Genomic DNA, 23,701 nt, shown 5'->3' on the forward strand with positions numbered 1-23,701 from the left:
CGTGTTTTAACTTGTGTCATGTTCTGTTCATGCGTCACCCGTAAACTTGTTGGTCTAAAGTGCCTTCCAGTCTGGTAAAATAACAATTCTCAAATGCCTCCGTAGACTTGCCTTTAATTGCTCCCCTCGCCACCCCCTCCCCCTGTCCTACAAAACATCAAAATTTCGTTTTTTACTTTTGACATAGAGTCATAGAGATGTACAGCATGGAAACAGACCCTTCGGTCCAACCCATCCATGCCAACCAGGTGTCCCAACCCAATCTAGTCCCACCTGCCAGCGTCCGGCCCATATCTCTCCAAACCCTTCCTATTCATATATCCATCCAAATGCTTTTTAAATGTTGCAATTGTACTAGACTCCACCATTTTCTCTGGCAGCTTTTTCCATACACGTACCACCCTCTGTGTGAAAAAGTTGCCCCTTAGGTCTCTTTTATATCTTTCCCCTCTCACCCTAAACCTATGCCCTCTAGTTCTGGACTCCTGTGATCTATATGGACTCAGTATGGCGTTTGACAAAGTTCCCCATGGGAGACTGGTTAGCAAGGTTAGATCTCACGGAATACAGGGAGAACTAGCCATTTGGATACAGAACTGGTTCAAAGGTAGAAGAAGGAGGATGGTGGTGGAGGGTTGTTTTTCAGATTGGAGGCCTGTGACCAGTGGAGTGCCACAAGGATCGGTGCTGGGTCCACTACTTTTTGTAATTTGTATAAATGATTTGGATGTGAACATAGAAGGGGCGGTTAGTAAGTTTGCCGATGACACCAAAATTGGAGATGTAATGGACAGCAAAGGTTACCTCCAATTACAGCAGGGTCTTGATCAGATGGGCCATTGGGCTGAGAAGTGGCAGATGGGGTTTAATTCAGATAAATGTAAGGTGCTGCATTTTGGGAAAGCAAATCTTAGCAGGACTTATACACTTAATGGTAAGGTCCTAGGGAGTGTTGCTGAGCAGAGAGACCTTGGAGTGCAGGTTCATGGCTCCTTGAAAGTAGAGTCACATGTTGCGGCTGTACAGGACATTGGTTTGGCTACTGTTGGAATATTGCATGCAATTCTGGTCTCCTTTCTATCGGAAAGATGTTGTGAAACTTGAAAGGGCTCCGAAAACATTTACAAGGATGTTGCCTGGGTTGGAGGATTTGAGCTATTGGGGAGGCTGAACAAGTTGAGGCTGTTTTCCATGGAGCGTAGGAGGCTGAGGGGTGACCTTAGAGGTTTATGAAACCATGATGGGTATGGATAGGATAAACAGACAAAGTCTTTTCCCTCGGGTGGCTTCTCAACCATGATTTTAATTGCTGCACGTTTTGTCATTCTGAATTCCTCCAATCTGAATTCCTTCAGAAAGCGTCTGCACTGCCCTCTCCCTCCGTGTGTGTCTCTCTCTCTCTCTTTGTCATTTTTTACAACACTCCTTAAACCTCCCTGGTTGACCAAGATTTTAATCACATGACCTGATGTCTCCTCTGGATCAGTGGCAATCTTTCCTTGACAATGCCTTTATGAAACACTTTGTGACATTCTGCTGTGTTAAAGGTGCACTATAAATGTAAGTTGTTGTTATTGCTGTATCCCTTAGTGACCTCATTCCTGATGTTCTGATTTCTCTTTTGCTGTTTATGTGCCTAACCATAAACTACTTTGCTGTTTCATTGCTATTATCCTTGACATTGTAATTTACTTGGTATTGGAAATTATATGTCTGCTAGTTAATTGAGGGTATTAATATATTCACTCTGGGAGGTTTAAAGAGTGGACAAAAGGAATTTAACAGAATGGATTGTATAAATTTACACACAACCTACAGCACTGGCCCATATTTGATCCAAGTTGGAGTTGTTGCTCTTCTAGGATGCTCCTCCAAAACTACTTCAAACCTTGTCATTTTTCTGGCTTCCTCCTCAATGTATCTCTGAGTATATCACTCAATGAAGCTTCAAACCCTTTGTCTGATTCGAATTCCAGCCGTTATTCATACAATGTTTTGACCTGTGTTCTCCCCCATTTATGCAATGTCAGTAACCAGTGCACATGCAAATCACATTTTATTGGAACCAAGTTGCAGCATTTCTTTCTTTTTGTGCGCCAAATGATTTTAAAATGAAGGGCTGAGGCCTGTATTCAGGGACCACCACCAGGGGTATATTTCCCTCCACACCCCTATCTGCGTTCTGTAAAGACCATTCCCTCCGCGATTCCCTTGTTCGGTCCACACCCCCCACCAACCCACCCTACCCTCTTGGCACCTTCCCCTTGCCCCTGTAGGAATTGCAAAAACTGCGCCCACACCTCCACCCTTACCTCCGTCCAAGGCCCCAAAGGGGCCTTCCACATCCAACAGAGGTTTACCTGTTCCTCACCTCCCCACACGTCATCTACTATACCCGTTGCTCTTGATATTATCTCCTGTACATTGGGGAGACCGGATGCCTACATGTACAAAACAACCCCACCGCCCGTGACGGAGCACTTTAACTCCCCCTCCCACTCTGCCAAGACATGCAGGTCCTGGGCCGCCTCCACCACCAAACCCTTACCACCCAAAGCCTGGAAGAAGAATGCCTCAACTTCCACCTTGAGACCCTCTAACCACACGGAATCAATGTGGATTTCACCAGTTTCCTCATTTCTCCACCCCCAACCTTACAATTCGGCACTGCGCTCTTGACCTGTCCTACATGTCCATCTTCCTTCCCATCTATCTGCACCACCCTCCTCTCCAACCTATCACCTTCACCCCTAACATCATTTACCTATCGCATTCTCAGCTACCTTCTCCCCCACCCACCCCCAGTGCCACCCCACCCCCCTCCCATTTATCTCTCACCCCCTTGGGTCACCCCCTCATTGCTGATGAAGCACTTATGCTCGAAACGTCAATTTTCCCGCTTGTTGGGTGCCACATGACCAGCTGTGCTTTTCCAGCACCACACGTTCGACTCTGATCTCCAGCATCTTCAGTCCTCACTTTCTCCCAGTTGTCTGTATTCAGGGACTCACTGTGCTAAGAGCTCTCTGGTAGTGTTATGCAGCAGCGCTGCTCTTTAGTGTTCTATTGGCAACTGGAAACCTATCGCTCCAGCAAGTTCAAGGTGAGAGTGAAGCTGAAACTTTCAGGTCTGACATCTGATCCCTGCTCAGTTTTATGATATGTCTTGATTGTTGCCATGGACAACATTGCTTTCAATTGCACAGCAACAGTGACTGGGTGTGCGATTCACTCGTTATTTTTGAACCATTTTGGTAAGCTGCTTCCCTTAAACATTGTCTAAATTGTTAATGATTCTTTAACCTGAACTCTACTTTGGTAGAGGCGGCACATGGTTGTTGTGTAGGTGACCTTCACAATCTCACATTCACACAACAATTCCTGATATTATGCAGCGTGGTTCAGATCTCTACACCCAGATCTCTACATCTGTGAAAACAGATGCAACTGCAAACTTGAGGTTTAAACCCTTACTAAAATGCCAGAAATGCTTTCCAATTTAAATGGAGTTTGACTTTATTGTACAGTGGTAACCATGGACAAAGTTTGTCTTTTGTTGATCTGACATGCAGTGTATATTGTTTGTTTGGAGTAAAAAGAGAATTACTGAAAAACACATCAGAGAGAGAAGGTGAATTTAAACATCATGTAGAATTCATGTTTTACAGTCCAACACCGGCATCTCCAAATCATATTTTACTCTGCTTGTGATTGGATTTCTGACTCCTTACTGACAAACATACTTGCAGGTTAGGAACAGGGATAGGTCATTCAGCAACAAACCTGTTGTGCCATTTTGTAAGACCATGGTGATTTTACCGTAAGCTCAATGGCACATTCCCACTTAATCCCAATAAGCTTTCACCCCTTTGCTTATGAAAAATCTAATTATCTCTGCCTTCAAAATATTCAGACCTCCTTCCAGTATGTTTTGAGTCACAGCGATGCAAAGACTCATGACCCTCAGAAAAAAAATCACATCTCATTTCGGTGTTCAATGGAAGACTCTGAGATTGTCCCAGGAAGGAAACATCCTCCCACCATCCAGCCTGCTAAGCCCCTCAGAGTTTAATATTGTTCAATCAAGTTGCATCTTATCCTTCTGAACTCTAGTGGATAAACACAAAAACTTAGACATTTGAATTTCTCCTTCTGAGAGCTGATTGAAAGCTTGTTTTAATGTTTGCATTCTAAACATTGACTTGGCTCAAAAGAAATGTCAGTGCATAACAGTTTACAGCTGAGAATTATCAGTCTCCTGTGCTTTTTCAGAGGAGTCCCAAGTTGCAGTTTGGTTGTGTACAACAGCATATGGTGAAAACTTTGACTTGCAGGTCTCCACTACGTGGAATAGTCATGGCTGTCAGGGAACCATATGACAGGAACCACACTCTCCTTTTCCCTCAGGGTCTCAGTAAAATTATGTGCCGTCCACTTCCTGATGGACTTGTGGTCAAAGGTGTTTTTCTTTGTACGTTTCTCCATGAAGGAGAGGTGATTCGGAACGGTCCAACCACCTTGAGTGTTCTGCAGCAAAGAGGCCAGTCCCATCCTTCACAACAAAAGGACAGGTAGTACCTCAGTATGTAGTGACACTAGGCAGCACGGTGGCTCAGTGGTTAGCACTGCTGCCTCACAGTATCATGGACCCAGGTTTGATTCTCGCCCTAGGTGACTGTGCAAACTCCACACAGACATTCTCCCTGTGTCTGCATGGGTTTCCTCCTGCTGTTCCGTTTTTTTCCCCACAATCCAAAGAAGTGCAAGTTAGGTGAATTGGACGTGCTAAGTTGCCCATAGTAGAATATAGAACACCTTTGGCCCAAGCGTTTATCTTAAACTGATCTTAGATTAAGATACATAGTGTTCAGGGATTTGTAAGTTAGGTGCATTCATCGGGGTAAATATGATGTAATAGGGCAGGGGAATGGGTCTGGATGGGTTACTCTTTGGAAGGTCAGTGTAGACTTGTTGGGCCAAATGGCCTGTTTCCACACTATAGTGACACTGGTGTTTACTTACCAAGTCTATGCACAACTTCATGCAGCCACACAAAGATGGCCATCAGGATGGGGGTGATATTGGGTACATTCTTCCCCTATCTTATCCAGAGGTTTGCACACTGTATCCTGTGGAAACAGTCCATCATAAATCTCCAGATGAAATAGAACATGGCTCAAGTGATTGCAGTGGCATAGTTTTGCAGATGGGCCACACCTGCGCCATATACAGTAATAAAGAGAATGCCTCACATCTAACCACCAGATTTTTACCCACAATGGAAACTGAGCGAAGTTCCCAAAAGACCAGTTTCTACCTCACCTTCATGATGTGCGCCTCCCAAGGTTTTGCACACACCACAGCCCCTCCAAACTATATTCCCTACACCCTCAGGTAGTCTGTCAGGATTGATTGATCTAGTTCCCAAAGAACATGGAATAACTCTCCTCGATTTACCTTGGCTCTCGAGTCCGGTTTGAACAGGTCACATGCTCAAGAGTTTGCCCATTGATAGTGGATCCGAGCAGAAATGGTGATGTCATCCATGTACAGGGCCACTTTGACTTGCAGGCTTCCATAGCCTGGAATACTCACCACTTTCAGGCTTGCCTTCTTCCTGATGGGCTTAGCAAAGGACTCTGTACAACACACAAGCAAGGCAGGAGAGAATGGCAGCCCTGCTTGACTCCAGGTCAGATCAGGAAGCTGTCTGATTCTAGCCAGTGATTGAGACTGCACTAACGATGCTGGTGCCCCTCTCGAATCCAAATGCGAATTCCCCAAAGCCCAATTTGGAGAGCATGTCCCACATGTACTGGTGTAATATCCTGTCAGAGGCCTTCTGGTCGAGACTGATGTCGTAGGCATCCATTCCCCTGTCCTGCATGTAGGCAATCATATCTCTGAGCAGCATGACACTTCTGTCACTCTGCCCTGGCCCTCAAATCTGAATTCCTTCAGACAACCTCTCCACTTCTCTCTCCCTCAGACACTCTCTCTTTCTCACTCTTTGTCTGTCATGGTTTGAAATGCTCCTGAAGGAATATCCAAGATGGCGGCAATCTGAGAAGTTCGCACTGCAGAGCTCCGCATCACAGCGCAAGCAGAATGATCTTTAACTTACCCAAACCAGGTCATCGCGATATCTTGGGACTCTGGAAAGATCGTGGAGTCCCAAGAAACCTCTAAAAATTAACTTACCTGTGTTTTCAGCTGTCCAGAGATGCCTAAAATCTGGTGATTAGATGTGAGGCACTCTCTTTGTTACTGTATATGGTGCAGGTGTGGCCCATCTGCAAAAAGGGAGGAGCAGCATCCGAGGCTGGGTCTGCAGCTCAGCCTGCAGCAGCCTTAGAGACGATTACTCTCCAGGCCCTGGTGAACCAGCTCTCGAAATCTCGTGAGATGCTGGGGAAACAGGTTTGAAGAGAAGCTGGCTCCAGTCTCTCTCATGCTGCAGAAACATGAGCAGCAGCTGGGAGACCTGGAGAAGTGGACAGATGAGGGTAAGCACAGGGTCACAGTGGTGGAAGCTGATGCCAGTTCATCCAAGAATAGGATCCAAGCCCTGGGGACACACGTCTGCAATTTGTGTGGCCAAGTGGATGATCTTCAGAACAGGGGCAGGAGAAAAAAACATTTGGATCATCTGCCTGAGGGTAAGGAAGGTGAGTGGCTTGCGGAATTTGTTGAGGACTGGCTGCTGAAATTCCTTGATGTGGAGGCTGGCATGGGAGGATTGAAGATAGAGAGGGCTCATTGGGTCACTGCGCAGAGATCGGTTCTGGGTCAACGTCCTCGTCCTCGTCCTCTCCTGGTGCGGTTCCATCATTACCAGGATAAGGAGGGGGTCATGGAGGCTTTTGGAGTCCAGGGGAAGGATCTGAAGGTCCTAATTTACGAGGGCTCTAAGTTCATGTTCTTTCAGGACTTCTCAGCGGTGGTGATCCAGAAACTAAAATCTTACAACGGTGTCAAGTGAAGACTGAGGGAGCTTGGGATTCAGTACTCCCTGAGGTATTCGGCGGTGCTACGGTAAACCTTACGTGGATCCATACATCTCTTTGACATGTCGGAGAAGGCAAGAGACTTTGTGGACAAACTAACCTAATTTGAACAATGTTAGTATGTATAAATAGTGTTGTTTGGGTATGTGGTTATTATTCTGTAAAAGAAATGGAGGAAGTCCGGTTGGAGCTTTATTTTCTTTTCCCCTCTATTGATGATAATTTGGTTTAAACTATGTTTGGCGGCGGTTGAGATGTACATTTTCAATTTCTAAGTTAGGATATACCAAAGGATGGGTGGAGTATTTATTCCCGTTTTTAAAGAAAAATGTTTTTTATTTATATTGGTATTCGATGGGGTGTTTATTCTTTTCTGATTGTGTTTGCAGTGCGGCTCTAGCTGGGAGAAGTGAAGGTGGTTGTGATGGTTAGATGCCTACTTATGGGCAGTTTGGGATGGGTGGTTGCCCCCTCTGGGTAGGGGGTAATTTCCCCTACTCACCGCTGTTGGCACTTTATATGTTGGGTTTTATTTTGATGTTTATTTATTCTCAATCGTTTTGCAGGTTTGTTAAATGTAGTGGTTTTAGTTTATGTAGTTTTTATATTTGGTGGATCATGTGACACTAAGGCTCAGCGATTTGTGGTTCGGGTTCCTCCTCTGGAATTTAAATATTATTGCAGAAGATTATCGCTAATGATCTGATTAAATGGTGTACCTGGAATATCAAGGGAAGTCACTCACCAATTAAGAGGAAGAAGGTACTCTTGAGTCTTGGAAAGGAGAATGTAGATACTGTTTTATTACAGGAGACATATTTGGATGACAAGGAGCATTTGAAAATACAGCAGAATGGTTTTGACTGAGTTTATTTTTCATCATTTAATACCAGAAGTAAGGGAGTGGCTAGATTGGTTAGGAAGAATCTCCCATTTAAGTTGTTGGAGTGTGTTAAAGACACATATGGGAGGTTTGTAATTCTTAAAGCCTTGATAAATGGGGAAGAATATGGTGTCTTAAGTGTTTATTGTCCCCCAGCTCATCCCCTTAAATATTTGGTAGATGCTTTTTTTAAACTGATAAGCTTTGAGTCCCGGCACATCATTATAGGGGAGATTTTAACTATCTCATGGATTCCACAGTAGACAGGTTGCCCAAAGGTCCCTCAATACAAACTAAATAGTTTGTGGGTCTGTGTGGGGAATTAGAGTTGGTGGACATCTGGAGGTGTCTCCACCCTACAAGTAGGAATTTTATGTTTTTCTCCAATCTGCACAGATGTCACACCAGGATTGAATTTTTTTTCTGACCCCTGCGGTAACTCTGGATTTGGTAGCATCTTGTACGATTGGTAATATTACCATCTCTGATCATGCTCCAATGTACCTTATGGTTAAGATTAAGGACGTTATAGTCGGTTCGAGGTACTAGTGAATGGATCCCTTTATCCTCAAGGATAATAATTTTGTGGAGTATTTCTCTAGGGAATTTCGGGCGTTCCTAGACATCAACATAGGCTCGGTTGGTAGCTCATCTGTCCTCTGGGAAACTGCCAAAGCCTATGCGACGGTGTTAGTTATTTCATATTCTGCCAGTAGGAAGCGGCAGAAGCACGGTTGAAGGCAACCAAGAAGGCCTACTTTAACAGACCCTCGTTGGTCCAACTACAAAGGATGATGGCGCTGCGGTCTGCATTAAATTCCGTATCCACGCAGACGGCAAAGAAGGAGCTGGCTTTTGCAAAGCAAAGGTTATATGAGCATGATGACAAGCCAGGCAAATACTTAGCATTACTTGCCAGAAGGAGGAGTGCTCTACAAGTCATTACAGCAATTCGGGAGGGGTCTGGGAACCTAACATGCGATTCTAAAAAGATTAATGTGACTTTCCAGAGATTTTACTCTAAGTTATATCAGTCTGAGGGTTGTGAGGAGGGGCAGGCCAAAATGGAATCCTTTTTTTTAGGGATCTGAAGCTCCCAGGTGTGACCCCCAAACAACAGTCCTTTCTCAATGCCCTGTTATTAGAGCAAGAAGTGCAGGAAGCTGTGAGACAGCTTCAGAGTGGAAAGGCGCCTGGTCCTGATGGACTTCCCAGTGAATACTATAAGGAATTTATAAGTATACTGTCAATCCCGATGCTCAATATGTTTAATGACTCATACAGTCATGATTGTCTCCCACCAGCTCTGAGAGAGGCCAATATTTCACTTATCCTTAAAAAAGGGAAAGACCCGGAAGGCTGTGCTTCGTACAGGCCCATCTTGCTTTTAAATGCACTTTAAAATCCTCTTTAAGACTCGCATTAAGGCTGGAGACTGCGTTACCTTCTATTATTAAAGAGGATCAGATGGGCTTTATAAAGGGTCGCAGATCTTCCAATAATGTTAGGAGGCTGCGTAATGTAATTCAAGCACGCCAACAGCAGTCAATACAGGAATTGGTGATTTCTCTAGATGTAGATAAGGCATTTGACCGAGTTGAGTGGTCGTATCTTTTCTACACTCTGGAGCGGTTTGGTTTGGGGGAAGTTTTTATAAGATGGGTAAAAGTTCTCTACGGTGGCCTTCTTGCAGCGATCATCACCAACAGAGAATGACCAAGCAATTTTAATATTTTTAGGGGCAGCCGGCAGGGCTGTCCCCTTTCACCATTGCTTTTTACGTTGGTGATTGAACCATTGGCGGTCGCCATTCGTGGGGATCCCAATATATCAACTCCAGAAGTGGGGTCAAAATTACATAAGATTTATTGTATGCAGACGATGTCCTAATACTTGTGACAAATCCAGCAGATTCAGTGCCTTGCCTGATACAATGTATTCGTGCTTTTGGCGCTTTTTCGGGATACAAGATTAATTTTGCTAAATCAGAGGCTATGCCTATGGGTGGTCTTATGAAGGAGCTGGCTCTTGAGGGCGGCTATAGATTCCCATTTAGGTGGCCACAGGAGGGATTTTGGGCATATTAAATTAGATTAGACTACTTACAGTGTGGAAACAGGCCCTTCGGCCCAGCAAGTCCACACCGATCCGCAACCCACCCAGACCCATTCCCCTACGTTTACCCCTCATTACTCCAGTTCTGGATCGGTTGTTCAAAGCCAATTTTGAACAATTATTTGGAAAAATTAAACAAGATCTTCAAAGATAGGAGGCACTTCCAGTCTCGTGGTTGGGTCAGATAGTACTTATTAAGATGAATATTCTCCCTCATTTGCTGCACCCTACACGGATGCTCCCCCTGACTTTCAATATGCAAATATTCAGGAGGCTGAACGGCTGATTCAACTCCTTTATTTGGCATCAAAGCGGCCCCTCATTAAATTAGCCAAACTGCAACTGCGTCACAGATGAGGGGGAAGTGAACCTTCCAGACATGAAAAATTACCAATTAAGCTCGCTTTTGTCCTACGTGTGTGATTGGGTTTGTGGGGACCCTCTTTCAATATGGCTAGATATCGAAATCTCCCAGGCAAGGTGCCCCCTTACCAGTTTGCTGTTTTTGGACAAAATGAGGACAGTTAGGGAATATTGCCATAACCCAATAGTCATCAATACTGTTAAAGCATGGAGGGCAATTCAGCAGAGGGGAGGCAATATTGGCAAAACATCTTTGTTTACACCTTTAGTGGGTATGCCGGGTTTTCAACCGGTGATGATTAATCAGGATTTAAATGTTAGGCAGCTGGGGGGGTGTTTTGCATGGGTGATTTATTTGAGGGAAACGTAATTATGTCCTTCAATCAGTTAGTACAGCAGTACGAGTTATCTAATAGATACCCCTTTCGTTTTTTTCAAGTTAGGGATTTTATTCAAAAAAGACCACACTTATGACTGATCCATGCAAATACAAAGAGGGGAGTGCTTAGTGCTGAGTACACTTTCTGTCAGTACTTTATATCATCAATTGGGGGGGTGCTCCCTCAGGTGAGTTTGAGAGACTCTGCAGGATGTGGGCAAGAGAGCTGGGTGTTGAAGTCTCCTCAGAGGCTTGGGAGGATATTTGGATGAATGCAAGGAAGATATCATTTTGCAATAGGACCCATGCTTTACAGTTGAAGATTCTCCACAGGGTCCACTTGGCTCTGGACCGTTTGTCAAAATTTAAATCAGGGATATCTTCAGCATGTCCCAAGTACAAGGTCTGCACAGGCACTCTTACCCATTGTCTTTGGTCTTGTGATAGGCTTCAAACATATTGGAGTGCTGTGGCAGGTATAATCGAGAGGATTTTGGGTGTAAGGGTGGAGAAGGACCCTATCTCTCTTCTTTTGGGCCTGCCCACTATTTTCTGCAGGTGCGCAAAGGAAAAAACCTTTCAATATTCTGACATTCTATGCAAAAAAGAATATCTTGCTAGGTTTGGATATCTGAAACTCTGCTGCCCCCCCGGAAGTCGGGTTGGTGGAAGGTTGTTATGGAGCATATTCCCCTTGGTTTTCTCACACAAAACTGAGAAATTTTTACAAGACATGGCAGCCCTTTTTGGAATACCTTGACACAGATTTATCTGCCACACTAACAAGGGTTTTAATATAGCCATAACAATTGTGTTTTGAGCGTCCAATATCCAGGGGGGAGGAACTGTGAACATATGAGTTATTTGGCTGGGCTGAGTTATTACTATTTATTAGTTTGTTGTTGGTTATTTATTTATTTAGTTAAAATAGTTCTTTAATTCTGTTTTTGTGTATATGTTTATACATTTGTACGTGAGGGTAGGTTGGGGATTTTATTTTACTTGGGTTGTTTTTTTGTACTGTTTTGAATTGTATTGTTTTGTGTTTGTAATATTAAAAAATCTATTTTTTTCAATAAAAATATATTTTTAAAAAATGCTCCTTAAACCACACTTTGACTAAGATTTTAAGCAACTGACCTGATATCTACTTCTGTTGTTCAGTATCAAATTTTGTTTCACAATGCCCATATGAAACACTTTTGGACCTTCTGCTGTGCTAAAGGTACACTACAAATGTAAATTGTTGTTGTTATTGCTGTATCCCTTAATGACCTCATTTCTGTTGTGGTTTTTCTTTGGTCATTTTTGTGCTGCCCATAAATTACTTTGCTGCTTCATCGTTATAATCCTTCACATTGTAATTGAAGTTGTGGAAATTCTATGCCTGCTACTTCATTAAGGGTACCAATGTGTTCATTCTGGGAGGTTTAAACAATGGACAAAAGAAATTTAACAGAATGGATTGTATAAATTTTCAGAAAATCTGTAGTACTGGCCCATGTTTGATTCAAGCTGGAGTTGTTGCTCTTTTAGGAACTTTCTCCAAAACTATTCAAGAAAACTTTGCCATTTTCTTGGCTTCCTCCTTAATGTATCTCCTGAGTATCTCGGGAGGGTCGGTGTGGAGTTGTTGGGCCGAAGGGCCTGTTTCCACACTGTAGGGAATCTAACCTAATCTAATAATCACTCAATGAAGTTTCAAACCCTTTGCCCCATTCGAATTCCAGAAGTTATTCATACAATGTTTTATCCTGTGTTCTCCCCATTTATGCAATGTTAGTAACCAGAGCACATGCAAATTACACTTTATTGGAACCAAGGTGCAGCAATTCTTTCTCTTTGATGTATTCCCAGTGATTTTAATGGAAGGGCTGAGGTCTCTCGTGCTCATCGTGCTAAGAGCTCTCTGGTGTCGTTATGCAGCAACACTGCCCTCTGGTGTCCTGAAGAAGTCCAAAACATCGACTTCTCCACCTCATGATGCAGAATTTATAGCAAAAGATTACAGTGTCATACAACTGAAACTGTAATAATTTGCTGTAAATTCTGTCTTCTGATCCTGCACCATAGTTTCCTGATGAAGGAGCAGCACTCCGAAAGCTCGTACTTCCAAATAAACCTGTTGAATTATAACCTGGTATTGTGTGATTTTCAACTTTAGGATATTACTATGGAGAATATTGATTTCAATTGCACAGCAACAGTGACTGCATATGGCGATTCACTTATTATTTTTTGCACGGTTTGTGGTTCTTGAACATTCTGTAAATTTTTAATCAGCCTTTTTAACAAGCTATACAGATTTTGACATACTTATGCTGAGATGAGACTTGATTGTTAGGCAGAGGAACTTTATAATTACACATTCACACACTAGTTCCTGATATTATGCAGCGTGATCCCGATCCCCACACCCAGGCTTTTGCAGATGTCGTGTCAAAATAGACTCAACTGTAAACTTTGAAGTCTGAACCCTCAGTAAAATGCCAGAAATGCTTTGCAATTTAAATGGAATTTGACTTTGTTGTTCAGTGGTAACCATGGACAAAGTTTGCCTTTTATTGATCTGGTCAAAAGTCACCCACATTTGTTTTGCGAGCAATACAGGCAGATCACATAGTTAAGTAGCATAGATAGTAACATCCAGCTGCTGAAAAGTACATCCTCCCTGTGAGAAACAGAATTAGAAATAAGAATGGATCCCATTTAAGGCAGAGATGTGGAGATTTTTGTCTCAGATGCTCGAGTGTGGAATTTACTTTGAGACCACGGTGGCTCAGTGGTTAGCACTGCTGTCTCACAGCACCAGGGTCCCAGGTTCGATTCCGGCTTGCACATTCTCCCCGTGTCTGCGTGGGTTTCCTCGGGGTGCTCTGATTTCCTCCCACAGTCCAAAGCTGTGCACGTCAGGTGAATTTGCCATGCTAAATTGCCCCATAGTGTTAGGTGAACTTGATGGCCCTAAGGGCCTGTTTCCATACTGTAGCTAGATTCTCCATTGATAAGGGGCATGCCAAAGGATATCCACCAGGAGTAGACAGTAGAAATTTGAGATCGGATCAGTAATGATCCTATTGAAAGACAGAGCAAGCTCAAGGATATCAGAGTCAAAACGTATGGTACTGGAAAAGCACAGCAGGTCAGGCAGCATCTGAGGAGCAGGAGAGTTGACGTTTCGGGCATATGCCCTTTATCAGGAATGTGTGTGTGTGGAGTGGGGCTGCGGGTTGGGGGGAGCAGGGAGAGGCGGGTATGAAGGGGGCTGAGAGATAATGGATGACTTCAACTCCCCTTCCCACTCAACCAAGGACATGCAAGTCCTGGGCCTTCTCCACTGCCTAATTCTAGCTAACTGGCGACTGGAGGAAGAACGCTTCATCTTCCTCCTTGGCACCCTCCAACCACATTGCAGCAAGATCGATCTCACCAGTTTCCTCATCTCCCCTCCCCCCACCTCATTCCAGATCCAACCCTCCAAATCGGGGCCCTCCTCTTGTACTGACCCATCTGTCCATCTTCCTTCCCACGTATTCATTCCACCCTCCTCTCTGACCTATCACCATCATCCCCCACCTGCATCTATCTATCACCTTCCCCGTTACCTTTTCCCCTGCCCCACCCTTACCCTTCTATTTATCTCTCAACCCCGTTCACCCCCACTACATTCCTGATGATGGGATTATGCCCGAAACGTCAACTCTCCTGCTCCTCGGAAGCTGCCTGACCTGCTGTGCTTTCCCAGTGCCACACTTTACTTCTCTGACCTCCAGCATCTGTTGTCCTCACTTTCTCCTTCAAGGATATCAGAGCCTACACCTGCTCTCATATTCAAGATTTGATTTCATAAAGAAATAAAAGGACAAAGACATTGAGAGAAAAGTGGAACATGCTTGTTAATCATTGTTGCTGGAAGAATCCATTTTATTGGTTCAATCACAATTTGTCCATTATAAACCATGACATAGGATTAAAAATACATGTTCAATTCTCAAGTCAATAAACACTGAGATGGCTGACCTTGTCTTGTAAATATGCAATATATCTAGAGATCTATATTTCACATCATGTACCTCAACCAAGTAAAGAATACACATTAATGTCTTTATGTACTAAATTCTTAGACTAGTCCTCCACAAATCCATGTTTTCTAAAACTTATCGAGATGAACTTTCATTCAAATTAATTATTACAAGAGCAGGGAAGTCAGAAACAAATTAGCTACATGGAGCAGAAATTGCAAACTCATTCCTTCTGAATACATTTGAACATCTCTATAGGCCAACTCTTCCCCATTAACTAGCATTCCAATAGTACACCCAGTTTTGCCACTAAGCTGATGAAGCATGCTGGAACCAATTCACCATGGAGAAAATAGTTCTCACAATTGACAATCTAGTGCAATATTCTTCATTCATCTAAAATCCATCCTGATGCTAATAATTTCCCCTAATATTATGCAAATCAAGTTGCTGTTTCCAAAAGCAACCAGGTATTCAAGACATTGCATGCTCATCATTGTACATTGCAAGCATGCTAGTGACAATAGTCAACCCATTATTGGATCGCACCTATCCCCTTTACCACAGTGATTCAACATGAAGACGAGGCTTCACAAGGCAGCTATAGCACTTGGCTGCCAAATTCAGTATTGTCAGAATTAAAAAATGAAAATCAATATTTACTGCATTTCAAAGATATGAACCAGATGTTTTAAGTACTGCAGTGTCTCACCTCAACTGGTTCTGAGCGGTCCTTTGTCAGATTTAGATTTAGAGTGCTTTGTCACGTGCTCAAGTACAGTGAAAAGTATACAAAGTCACCATCTCTGGTGGCATCTTGGTTACAAAACCAGAATCTCAAAAACAGCAAAAATAAAAGTCTATGTCTACATTTACAACCTGCAAAAAAAAATTAAATGCAGTCTTCCAAATATGAAAGGAATATCAAGATAGCAGTATTTACTGAATAGTTACTTCCAATTTGCAACCTCATCAGTGGGTGATACAGCACCAGACTGAGCTAGCATTGCTGCCACATCACACACGGCTGATCAAATATTGGATTGTTGAGTGAACCTCCTCCAGCTGCATCACAAACCCCTTCACAAACCCAACAATTTAATAATCATTTTAGAATTTGATCACTATCTCACATCATCTTTTTGATTCTTCATACCAAAGGTTCCCTACCAGCCCCCTCACCAAAACTGATTTCATGCCACATCCTGAAAATCGTCTCCTCCCCTGCCATTCCAAATCTATCCTTCCTCCCATAGCCATCTGGCTATTAAACCTAACCCAATTGGGTTGATTGAATCCATTTTCTTGAGCCTTAATGTTATCCTGCTGGCACTGCATCTAGCCTTCTTAAAGTTAAAACAAAATCTTAAAGGTTGATTCACATTATGATGCAGTGAGAAATCCAGAGAATTGGGAACAATTTGGTACAGTGTTCATCCAAACTGAAGGACATGTAACTGCATTAAATTGTAAATTAAACTGCAACATATCAAGGAAACAAACACTGGAGTTCGACTATATTAAACAAACAAAGATATCCCTTACTTGTTCAAGCCTATACGTGCATGCGGTTAGAACACCAGGAAGGTCTGATAACCGAACAGACCCCCATTTAACTTAAGCAGAAAAAGCTCAGGGAGTGGTCTTTCCCTACTGTGCCTTGGTTGCAGCTGCCCCAAGGTTTAGTGTTTCCCTCAACACGTAGTCCTGCACCTTGGAATGTGTCAGTCTGCAACACTTTGTCAGGATCAACTTGTTGCCCTTCAAGACCACCAGGTTTTTATCAGACCAAAGAGCATCTTTCACCGAGTTGATGGTCCTCGAGGCACTGTCGATAATTGTCTTGGGTGTGCATCCCAGGAAACAGACTGCAGAGCACAGACTCCTGTGCTGTTGAGCTGCTTAGGACAAACCTCAACAAAAATCATTTAATTTTTCTCCAGGCTTTCTTTGAAAAGGCACATTCCAGTAGGAGGTCTATGATAATCATTCCCCCACCACCCCACCCCGTAGCTGCTTGGAGGGCACCATGCAGTAGCACAGACTGACCAGGCTTGTTTCGTCCACTCACCATATGAATGAATCGTGTCCTTTTCGAGTTTTATCGTCGCTCGTCGACATAAGTGTACCCCTATCTCGCTAACCACAGCCAGATGATCTTAAAGGGAATGGGATAAAATATTGTAAGTCAGAATTACCGATAAAGCGAGGAGTGAGCTGGGTTTTTCGACCGTTGGGTCATATTCTCGTTCATCATTTGTCGTGTATTTAGTGCACTTTAATTATAATACAACCATATTACCCACCACTCTTAATTAGTGAATTAAAATAGTTTACTTTTATTACTAAAACATTAAAATATTAAAATACTAAGTAAAATTTAACATATAATCCTAGCTAAAATTGAACATTAAAAAATTCTAAAAAGTTATTAAATTATGTCAAATAGAGATTCCTAAGAGTCCATAAAAATCCTTAAAAACTCAAGAGTCAAAGATAAAACCAGATTCGTGATGTTTTGGGCGAAGGTCTTATATTTCTCGATCCCGAGGTCTTTCGTTAACTCATTGTTCTTCTCAAACAATTTTCCTCGGGATCCCATCACGCATCCATAAAAGGATACCATTGTTCCTTTTGTGAGAGCCATAATTTCGCTCTCTAGATGTTTATATTTGTCCTTCTTTTCCTCCCAAGCCTGATCAAGTGAGTTAGATTAAGTGCCCATTCTAATTGTCACATCTACCACTAATATGCGATTTTCCTTTTTAAATATTAAGTCTGGGATCCATAATTTCCCAGTTTTATCTTTAATGCCTGGTTCCACGTAGGTCATCCATCCTTTTATCTTAATAAACTTCGTTAATTCTTCTACTATTCTATTGTGTCTCTTAATCCTCATATTTTTTACATAGGGACACCAGCCCGAAATATGCGCGATCGTTTCTGAAGTCTCATTACATCACTGACAATTTTTGATGTTAAATGGCCTTCTATAAGTTAACGACGCTCTTGTAGGATATAAATTTGTTCGTAATAAAATCAAATTTATTACTTTGGACATCTTCATATGTGTATCTTTGTTAACCAATTATTGGAGATACTATCGTTCTTGAAATAATGGATGCCTGCTCCTTGACAGGGCAAGGCCATCCATTTCTGTAGTTCTACATTCCTCCAGTTGGTGTAATTTTTATTATTAAATTCTTCTACACCGTTGTTCTCCTCATTGGTATTATTCATTTCTTCCAATTGCCCATTTATGTTTGGATTTCAGATTTCTTTTAATGCATTCAATTTACTAAATTTTTGCATTTTTGTTGTTATACTAGTACTCTCGAATGAAAATGAAGCATGTAAAATTTCATCCGCATACCTGTATAACATTTCATATTTTCTTAAAATGGCAATTGGAATAAATGTTAATAATTTATTCAGTGCAAGGCCACCATCGCGAGTCCTAGTATATAGTCAGAAATAGGAAAGGAGCAGTCACCTTGTTGGGTGATTACTATAGGCCCCCCAATAGCAGCAGAGATGTGGAGAAACAGATTGGGAAACAGATTTTGGAAAGGTGCAGAAGCCACAGGGTAGTAGTCATGGGCGATTTCTACTTCCCAAATATTGATTGGAAGCTCTTTAGATCAAGTCGATTGGACGGGGTGGTGTTTGTGCAGTGTGTCCAGGAAGCTTTTCTAACTCACTATGTAGATTGTCCGACCAGAGGGGAGGCCATATTGGATTTGGTACTTGGTAACGAACCGGGACAAGTGATGGGCTTGTTAGTGGGTGAGCATTTTGGTGATGGTGATCACAATTCTGTGACTTTCACCTTGGTTATGGAGAGAGATAGGTCGTGCAACAGGGCAGGTTTTACAATTGGCGGAAGGGTAAATACGATGCTGCAAGACAGGATCTGAGGAGCATAAATTGGGAGCATAGGCTGTCAGGGAAGGATGTCGTGGAAATGTGGAACTTTTTCAAGGAACAGATACGATGTGTCCTTGATATGTATGTACCTGTCAGGCAGGAAAGAGATGGTCGTGTGAGGGAACCTTGGTTGACGAGGGAGGTTGAATGTCTAGTAAAGAGGAAGAAGGAGGCTTACGTAAGGTTGCAGAAACAATGTTCAGACAGAGCGTTGGAGGGATACAGGATAGCGAGGCGGGAGCTGAAGAAAGGGATTAGGAGAGCTAAGAGAGGGCATGAAAAATCTTTGCCGGGTAGGATCAAGGATAACCCCAAGGCCTTTTATGCATATGTGAGAAACATGAGGTTGACGGGAACGAGGGTAGGTCCAATGAAGAAGGGCTAATGCCCGAAACATCGATTCTCCTGTTCCCTAGATGCTGCCTGACCTGCTGCGCTTCTCCAGCAACACATTTCCATCTCTGATCTCCAGCATCTGCAGACCTCATTTTCTCTCCAATGAAGGACAGTAGTGGGAGACTGTGTATTGAGTCAGAAGAGATAGGAGAGGTCTTGAATGAGTACTTTCCTTCAGTATTTACAAATGAGAGGGACCATATTGTTGAAGAGGAAAGTATGAAACAGACTGGTAAGCGAGAGGAGATACTTGTTAGGAAGGAAGATGGGTTGGGCATTTTGAAAAACGTGCGGATAGACAAGTCCCCTGGGCCTGACTGGATACATCCTAGGATTATGTGGGAAGCAAGAGAGGAAATTGCAGAACCATTGGCAATGATCTTTTCGTCTTCACTGTCAATGGGGGTGATGCCAGGGGACTGGAGAGTGGCAAATATTGTGCCCCTGTTCAAAAAAGGGAATAGGGATAACCCCGGGAATTACAGGCCAGTTAGTCTTACTTCGGTGGTAGGCAAAGTAATGGAAAGGGTACTGAGGGATAGGATTTATGAGTATCTGGAAAGATACTGCTTAATTAGGGACAGCCAGCACGGATTTGTGAGGGGTAGGTCTTGCCCTACAAGTTTTATTGAGTTCTTTGAGGAGGTGACCAAGCATGTGGATGAGGGTAGAGCAGTGGATGTAGTGTACATGGATTTTAGTAAGGCATTTGATAAGGTTCCCCATGGTACGCTTATGCGGAAAGTCAGGATGCATGGGATAGTGAGAAGTTTGGCCAGTTGGATAGAGAACTGGCTAACCGGTCGAAGTCAGAGTGTGGTGGTAGATGGTAAATATTCAGCCTGGAGCTCAGTTACAAGTGGAGTTCCGCAGGGATCAGTCCTGGGTCCTCTGCTGTTTGTAATTTTTATTAATGACTTGGAAGAGGGAGTCGAAGGGTGGGTCAGTAAATTTGCAGACGATACGAAGATTGGTGGAGTTGTCGGCTGCAAAGGGACTTAGATATGATGCAGAGCTGGGCTGAGGAGTGGCAGATGGAGTTCAACCCTGTCAAGTGTGAGGTTGTCCATTTTGGAAGGACAAATAAGAATGCGGAATACAGGGTTAACGGTAGGGTTCTTAGTAAGGTGGAGGAGCAGAGGGATCTTGGGGTCTATGTTCATAGATCTTTGAAAGTTGCCACTCAGGTGTGTAGAGCTTGTAAGAAGGCCTGTGGTGTATTAGCGTTCATTAGCAGAGGGATTGAATTCAAGAGTCGTGAGGTGATGTTGCAGCTGTACAGGACCTTGGTAAGGCCACATTTGGAGTACTGTGTGCAGTTCTGGTCGCCTCATTTTAGGAAAGATGTGGAAGCTTTGGAGAGGGTGCAGAGGAGATTTACCAGGATGTTGCCTGGAATGGAGAATAGGTCGTACGAGGATAGGTTGAGAGTGCTAGGCCTTTTCTCATTGGAACGGCGAAGGATGAGGGGTGACTTGATAGAGGCTTATAAGATGATCAGGGGAATCGATAGGGTAGACAGTCAGAGACTTTTTCCCCTGGTATAACAGAGTGTTACAAGGGGACATAAATTTCAGGTGAAGGGTGGAAGGTATAAGGGCGATGTCAGGGGTAGGTTCTTTACCCAGAGAGTGGTGGGGGCTTGGAATGCGCTGCCTGTGGGAGTGGCAGAGTCAGAATCCTTGGTGACCTTTAAGCGGCAATTGGATAGGTACATTGACAGGTGCTTAAGCTAGGACAAATGTTCGGCACAACATCCTGGGCCGAAGGGCCTGTTCTGTGCTGTATTGTTCTATGTTCTATGTTCTAACCCATCTGCGATAAGATGTAATAATTCTTTGACCGCACTTTTAATTATATTATCAAGTCTATTTAGATAATTTTGTGATGCCTCTGATAAAATTAAATAATAATAAAGCCTCGGGATAAAATATACTTTTAAGAGTTCCAATTTTTGTATGGGTTTTTTAAGATTATCTATCCAGTTTCCTAGCTGGTCCTCCTAACACGATTGGCTTACCCCAATCCATGGTTCAATTTTTGCACCTAGATATTTATCGGTGCTTCCTGGATCTATAAACTGTATCTCTCCCTGATTAAATTTCCTATTAAATGGCCCTATTATTCTAAATAAATGTTTTGATTTTATAAGCAAAGTAAAATCCTTTTGGTTTTTCTCACATTAACTTCCATACCAGTATTATTGCAAAATCTTTCTGAGAGTTTTAAATTGTATGCCATTCCTTCATAAGATTGGCTGATCAATGCTGTATCATCGGCAAAAGCTAGGGTTGCACAATGGTGACTGTCCCTATCCTGACCTAAAAATGTTCCTTTTTTACCCTCTTCAATTGTGTTTATGAGAGGGTCCATAACTATATTAAAAAGAATCGGTGACAAGGAGTCACCCTGTTTAACCCCTTTTAAAATTTTGATCAAATTTGTTTTACAATTAAAACCTTCAATCCTTGTAAAATTATTATTGTATAAACTTATAATTAATTTAATAAAAACTGTGGGAAGTTGAATTCTTTTGAGGGCATTAATTATCAATTTGTGCCCCACGGTATCAAAGGCTTCAGCCAGGTCGACAAATACCACAGCGAAGTCAATTTTCTTTTTCTTAGCTCCATTAATAATGTTTTCAAGTATTTTGATGTTCTCTTCACAACCAGCGACTCCTGCCAAAAAACCTTTTTGCCGCTCATTTAGATTTATTACCTTACTTAACCTATTTGCAATAATTTTTGTGAAAAGTCTCAATAAAATTGGGCCTATTGTGATGGGTCTCCAATTATTAATATCTTTTTAACCACCTTCATCATTGACTTTAGGGATTAATACTGTTCAGCTTATCTTTAATACATCTGGGATACTGCCTATTTTAAGCCAAATAGTATAAATTCTAGGGATTACCGTATTATCTTTACTAAATATTCTAATTACGTCTTTGAGTGTCATCTGATCCGGTCCCGCCGTGGTTTTAACATCCATCACCTTTAAGGCCTGATTGACGTCTTCCACCATGACAGGGCGGGTCAGCATGTCACACAGGGACCCCTCAATTTCACCTTTATATTTGGCAAAGCCTCTTAAATTACTTTTATCGTTCGGAGTAGACAACCTGTTTCTAAAATATTCTTCCAGCTCCTCCTTACTGAGTGGACACATACAGTTGGATGGAGCTCCCATCATAGATCTTGCGAGTTACTGTCTTTTATTTTTATATAAAACCTGTATCTCTTTAAATTTTCCCTTTTTCTTATTATGTCTTCTCTTAGCGTTATTTAATCTCATATTATATCTTTGTCTATTATCCTTATGCTTGGTAGTTAGATCCTTTTTGCATTTCTTTTTATCCGATTTATTACTATCATTATTACTTCCTAACTCACCAATTACTATGTTCATAATGTTATCATAGTCATTTATTGTTATAAGTTTGCTTTTACTTATTTTGTCCTCCATCATGTCGAATAATTCTATTAGTGGCCTATTTATAGATTCTGAACTCCCATTAATATTAATATTTTCTTGCCGATTATTTCCTTCTATTACTACAAGTTCCGTTGGAGAATCTAAATCAATGTCACTAATCTCCTCATTTCTATTATTATTAATGGGGACTATTTCTTGACTAATGCCCACTTCTTTATCGCTAGTCCTATTTTGTTTTAATAATAATCTTCTTTTATCAGAGATTTGCTTTGGTGTTTTAGTTTTTAGTTTTACTGCGATAAGTTTATTAATATTTTTACAGCCTAAAAATTCCTGTTCTAACAGTTTTAACATTTCTATTTCAGAGTTGGACCAGACTCCTCTTCTACCTTTTTCAACCTTTTCCAAATTATCTTTTTTATCTTTATTTCTTTTAGTATTCCTTAAATTTGGGTGCACGTGCCTCTCGTGCTGCCCTGAACCTATAGCTGTTGTAAACCTGAGTGTTGTAAACCCGATTCCTGAAGAAGGGCTTATGCCCGGAACGTCGATTCTCCTGTTCCTTGGATGCTGCCTGACCTGCTGCGCTTTTCCAGCAACACATTTTCAGCTCTGATCTCCAGCATCTGCAGTCCTCACTTTCTCCTCGTAAACCTGAGTGGGCAAACTTCGCACTGGAACAATTTATCTACATCATTATTTCTTTCATTACTATTGCATTTAGGATAGTGACAAGCGACTGAGTGGTAGCTACCCTCCCAGTTGCATTTGCTACACTTTACTCTTACTGATTTTATCCCTTTACATTGGTTTAGATGTTTTCTATATTGCTCTATCGTATTATAAATGTTATTACAAAATTTATATATAAAATTATCTATTGGGTACTTTATTATTATTTCTACTTTATCTTTCTCTGTAACAATCAGAGGAATAACCCTACTCTCACTTCTCTCTCTATCGCTCACTGACTCTCTATCGCTCACTGACTCTCTATTATGACTAAAATCGAATGGCCCTTTAAAATTTGAATTAAAAATTGTCAGGATATCGAGCGGACAAGATTCGAGAAGGGCCTTCTCTTTGGATCCTTCAACTCGATTCAGTCTTGTCCCGACCTTATAAGCGGTCCCCTCATGCCTGCCTGAGGGTAACCTTGTCGGGACGATCG

At 42.2% G+C, this 23,701-nt stretch overlaps 1 long non-coding RNA gene across 2 annotated transcripts in view; it reads left to right on the forward strand.

Moving 5' to 3' along the window:
• LOC148142138 (uncharacterized) overlaps positions 1–23,416 on the forward strand; it is a 44,264-nt gene extending 20,848 nt beyond the window's left edge. Inside the window, exon 3 of one of the 2 annotated variants that reach the window (XR_015752122.1) lies at positions 22,896–23,416. This is a non-coding gene — a long non-coding RNA (uncharacterized LOC148142138). The remainder of the gene's footprint in view (positions 1–22,895) is intronic. The other variant, XR_015752121.1, reaches the window with a different exon arrangement.
• The last annotated feature ends 285 nt before the right edge of the window (positions 23,417–23,701 follow it).

The sequence above is a fragment of the Chiloscyllium plagiosum genome, unplaced genomic scaffold (genome assembly GCF_037043375.1).
Source record: "Chiloscyllium plagiosum isolate Xiang-an unplaced genomic scaffold, Cpla_swu_hap1 HiC_scaffold_30, whole genome shotgun sequence".
Lineage (NCBI taxonomy): Eukaryota > Metazoa > Chordata > Chondrichthyes > Orectolobiformes > Hemiscylliidae > Chiloscyllium > Chiloscyllium plagiosum.